Source organism: Stegodyphus dumicola, chromosome 1 (assembly GCF_044657685.1).
Source record: "Stegodyphus dumicola isolate Sdum_Otavi_A_Nest chromosome 1, ASM4465768v1".
Taxonomy (NCBI): Eukaryota; Metazoa; Arthropoda; class Arachnida; order Araneae; family Eresidae; genus Stegodyphus; species Stegodyphus dumicola.
The window spans coordinates 151,486,571-151,492,570 of record NC_140768.1 but is presented as its reverse complement, the minus strand read 5'-3'; positions in this window follow the sequence as shown (position 1 = coordinate 151,492,570).

Genomic DNA, 6,000 nt, shown 5'->3' with positions numbered 1-6,000 from the left:
GATAACTTGTTTTTTCAACAAATCTCTTAAACATGATGTCAATTCTGATACATTAGGTATAAATCTAGAAACATATGTAATCATTCCTAGGAAAGTTTCTAATTCTTTCACATTTTTTGGTGGTTTTATATCTAGAATAGCCTTAATTTTGTCTTCATCTGGTTTTAAACCATCTTTAGAAAATATATGTCCCATATATTTCACTTCATTCAGCCCAAATTTACATTTATTTAAATTAAATTTAACATTCTTTTCTCTGGCTCTGTCCAACAACTTCTTTAATCTTGAATCATGTTCTTTTTTATCTTTACCCCAAACTAATAAGTCATCTATATATATTTGAACTCCTTCTAAATCACTAAAAATTTCAGAAAAACTTCTGTGGAAAACTTCTGGTGATGAACTCAGTCCATATGGCAACCTTAAAAAACAATATCTACCAAACGGAGTGTTAAATGTAGTAAATTCACAACTTGAATCTGACAGTTTAATTTGCCAAAATGCTTTGTTTGCATCTAAAATACTAAAGACCTTTGCATTTGTCATTTGAGATGAAATTTCTTCAAAGGTTGGTATGTGATAATGTTCTCTCAGTATATTTTGGTTAAGGTGCTGAGGATCTAAACACACTCTTAAATTTCCATCCTTTTTCCTTACTACCACTAATGAATTCACGAATTCTGTTGGTTGGTTAACTTTCTTTATAATACCATCTTTTTCCATTCTTGCTAATTCCTTTTTTAATGGATTTAATAAACTAAGTGGAATTTTCCTACAGGGTTCTATTTTACCAACAGCTCCTGGTTTTAATTTAATATGATATGTATATCCAGTTAAATTCCCAGTTCCTTTAAACAAATCTTGATATCCTTTTAAAAGTTCTGGTAACATTTCGTTAGAATCAGGATTTACTGTACAAATCCTTTGTATTAGGTTTAATTTTTGCAATGTAGGTAACCCTAAAATAGCTGGAACATTTTTATCACATGCTACGACTTGAAATTCTATTTCATCCTTGTTCCCTTTTGATGTTTCACATAATAATTTACATTTTCCAACTACATCAATTGTAGTACCATTGTAATTATTTAAAGTGACTTTTGATTTAGTCAAACATTTCTCTCTTAAATTTAATTGTTTAAATTTAGGCAATGGTAGCACATTACACTGAGCTCCAGTATCCAACTTAACAAATAAATATTTAGATATGTTTACTTTTAGTTTTTCAAACCATTCGGTTTTATTTTTAGAAAATGGATTTATATCTTCTACTGACCCTAAAATATATTCATTACCATTATTATGTAACTCATGCTCTAAATTATTCTGTACAACATTAACATTTTTAAAAGTGCACATTTTAGAAAAGTGATTTTTCTTTTTACAGTACAAGCAAATCTTATTATAAGCAGGACAGTTGTATAACTTATGAAAAGTTCCACATTTTCTACATGGTTTTGGATTATTGTACTTATTTCCTTGATAGTTTGAAGAAGATTTAGTACTTTGTTTTACATGATAGTCTTTCTTACAAGGCTGACTTTTTTCTTCTGAAGGTCGAAATTTATTACGTTTGATAGCTTCTATTTTATTTTCTTCAGTTAAAGTTTTCAGCTGAAGTTCTGCTAATTCAGAAGCTTTACACATTTTAATACATTTCTCCAATGTTAACTGATCTTCCCTTAATAATCTGTCTTTGAGATTTTTATTTAGAATTCCACTTACTATTCTATCCCTTATTAAACTATCTTTTAATTCTGCAAATCCACAGTTGCTACTTAATTTCTTTAAATCGGTTAAGAAATCATCAAACGATTCACCTACATGTTGTGTTCGACAGAAAAATATATGTCTATCAACACTTTCGTTTGCTTTCGGTATGCAAAAATGTTCGAAAGCTTCAATTACTTTGTCAACATCCTTCTTATCTTCTTCACTTAAATTAAAAGTATTAAATTTTTCAAGTGCTTCTTCACCAATTATATGCAATAAAATAGCTACTTTAATTTCAGGTGATTTAGTAATACCACCAGACGCTAACATATAAATTTGGAATTTTTGTTTCCATTTCTTCCAATTTTCGCTTAAATTTCCTTCGAAACTTAGATTACTTGGTGGCTTTAATCCATCCATATTTAATTTAGGACATTAAATAGTTTATATATACGTATTTTTAGCCACTTCCAATAAAAATAAACAACTCACTTACCAGCGATATAAGTTTCGATTTCACAGTAAACAACTTCCCATGATGTTTTTGTTTAGAACATCTTTACCGAGGCTGCATGGTTCTTGAAAAAAGATTTTCTTTTTTTAATCAACGACGGGCTGCGCCATGTGTTGTATTTTATATGTGTTGGGTACTGCTCAGTTATGATTACAAGTTGTACACAAACATCGTTTATTCTACATTACTCATCTACTATTCTATATTACAGTTATGGTTAAACATAATAATAGATACAGTTACAGTTACATATATAATAGCTAATACTAAAGAACCAATGATATCTAAAGAAATACCTAATGGTCCATGGGAAGTATTGGGAACAGACCTCTTTTACTTTCAAGGAAGGGACTATCTAATAGTTATAGATTATTTTAGCAAATATGTTGAAATTGGACATTTGGAAGATTTGTCAAGTGTAGCAGTGATAAAGCAATTGAAATCAATTTTTGCAAGACATGGTATTCCGAAAATAGTATATTCGGATAATGGTCCACAATATAATTGCAGGAAATATAAAGATTTTGCAAGAAGATGGAATTTTGAAACCAGAACTTCAAGTCCAAAATACCCACAGTCTAATGGAATGGTTGAAAGACATATTCAAACTGTCAAGCGAATGTTAGAAAAAGCTGTAGTTGACAACAAGGATCCATATTTAGTTTTACTGGAATATCGTAACTCTCCTATTTCAGATGAAATTAAGTCACCTTCAGAATTGATGTTTGGAAGAAAAGTAAATGGATTGATGCCTATAAAAGAGAATTTTGTCCAAGCTAAACGATATGAAGACCATAAACAACATTTACTGAAGAGACAAATCTTACAAAAAAGTTATTATGATAGGAATTAAAAGGACCATTAAAACGACTGAAAACAGGAGATCATGTTTACATAAAAGAGAAAGGGAAAAAACTAAATGAAAGAGGGAAAATTATAGAAGAAGCAGAAAGACCACGTTCATATAGGATTATAAGAACAGATGGAAGAATTGTAGAAAGGAACAGAAGAGACCTTCTTAAAGGAACTAATCAGGAAGAGTTTGCAATACAAAACAACTATGAGAATGAAGTTATAGATGAGCCCGAGATACATGAAAATAGTCGGAGCACTTCAAATTTAGATGTGCCTGTAAGTCCTTCAAAATCTAACAGAAGTGTTGTGTCACCAAATAGCAAAAGAGGTATAGTATCATCAAATTTTTCAAATGGACATAACTACGTCACTCGATCTGGTAGGACTGTTAAGAAACCTTATTATTTAAAAGAATATGTTTAATTTTACTACTATTATTATTTTTTATAAAAAAGGGAGATGTTATATATGTAACTGTAACTGTATCTATTATTATCTTAACTATAACTGTAATATAGAATAGTAGATGAGTAATGTAGAATAAACGATGTTTGTGTACAACTTGTAATCATAACTGAGCAGTACCCAACACATATAAAATACATACATAAAAATGAAATAAAATTTGAAAACAAGCAATTTAAAAACTACTGTATTGAAAAATTATTGAAAATTTGTTTTTACCTCATTTTTTTTCGTTATATACATTTACTTCAGTTTTTTTATATGCATTTACTTAATTTTATTTTCTTATATGCATTTACTTAATTTTATTTTGTTATATGCATCTGTTAGTGTTTTTGAAAAATTTTTAATTTTTTTTGAGTATGGCAAAGGAAATGAGATCTATCAGCCGAAGGCAATGAATGTCTCCATGGACGACTTTCTAAGTAAAACGTACTCATGTTCATGTTACACAAAGGGGAAATCACAAAATTCAACCAGTTCGTTTGTTTGGGTTCGAATACGAGTCGAAATAGCAATAATCAGATATCTTAGCCAGGAGGCCATTCATTGGGTATGACAGATTTGGAAACCTAATAAATAGTATTTAATAAATAGTATTTAATAAATATAATATTATTAAACGAATCGGATTTATATAAACCAAATAAAATTCTTATATCGAACACAACTAAAACTCGATATAACTTACACTGATAAACTGATGTGTAATAACACTGATAAATTAAAATACTAAACGGAATATACATTAATTCTACATAGATAATTTTTTGTAATGTATTTCGCTGGGAATGTCTGGCCGCAAAATCCTGATTATATATACCCTTATTTTAAGGTTATCACATATCTGATGGTTTGACTTTTACCTCAAAACACAAAGAATCCACAAAATTCAGTAAAATTAATTACTTTATTTCTCTGTTGAAAATTCTCTGAATCTTTTCAAATATAAAAGCACACGCGCCAAGCAGTTTGCTTTAAATAAGTATATGCAGCAACGAGAAGATGCGCTTTTGACAGCAACTCGTTTCGAAAATCGAAAATTTTTCTAAATGTAAGAGATGTGTCGCTTAAATTAATTTTTCATTAAACAAAAAAACAAAATAGAATCGCATATTATTAAAAGAATTTTATTAATAATTCAGATTCTGAAAACAAGAACATTGTTGTTATAAAAACAAAGAAAAAATAAACAACATATTTCATTCAACGGGGGCCAACTTTGGCGCATGAACTTTTCAACATAAAAATATTTGAAGCATGTTATGGATAAAGGTTTATTTGATTATGGCAAAGTACTCGATGGTTATTTGCCTAAGGTGAAGGATGCCTTCGTTCGAGGACTGCCTAACGGAAATTGGCTTGCATACATGTTACACATATGGAAAACTAAGAATATCATCCTGGCAACCAGCTCGTTTGCCGGGATTCGAACCCCGGACAGAACCACCAGTTGTTCCGTTAGACTCCGCTCAGTCGCTGGTGGGCTGTCCGATAACGGAAAAGTTCAAAATTTCATATTAGAGGAAAAGTAGTAGCATAGTATAATTCGAAGTTACTGCCATTTCAGTAATGTGAAGAGATTTCAAGAATGTTTAATTATTTTATTTAGCTTATGACAAACTAAATAAAATAATTAAACATTCTTGGAATCGCTTCTCTTAACATACTGGTAGTTTGACCTGCATTCAAACCCCCGTGAACAAGCTGATTGCATGGGCGTTTTTATGGTTTTAACTTTTTGTAGTGCGAGATTGTTTCCCTTAGAAAATCTGTCACAAAAGCATACCTTCCCTTAGACAGATCGCCTTCACGTGCTTAATAATATAACAAGCCAAACGAAACACAACCCGAGCGAGGACTCGTGGTCAAGGCACGTCATCATGAAAAGCTAACTAAAATGGTCTCATATTCACATTAAACATGCGCAACAAACATTCGCTAAAACTGGTATGCAGGCAATCCATTCATCAGGATTTGAACCCGCTTTAAACTATTAGTATTCAACGATTTTAACGCTACTTCGTTGGCGGCCTTTTGTAGTATCTATAAGAAAAGTAATCACAAAGACACAATCATTGCGTACCGACGGATGAACTAAGTTCGGAATTTAAAGAATAACTTTCATTCGTGCTATTGCTGTTAGCAATGACATTTGGACAGATGTTAATTTATTTTAAATTCTTTTAATGTAATTAATTCATATCTTTAAATAATTGATCTTCTGACTGTAATTTTTTGTGCGCAGTATATCTAACCCTTTCGTACACTAACTGTTTTAATTAATTTACACTCCATTAATTTTAAGAGATTTTATATCGATAGATTTCTTTCCAAAAATGTTTCAAGGATTACATATTTTTTTCTTTAGATTCCAAAACATTTTGTATTTAAAATCTTAATAATAAAAATTTTAAAACAAGTATTTCTAGAAATTCCTTCGGCGTATTCAT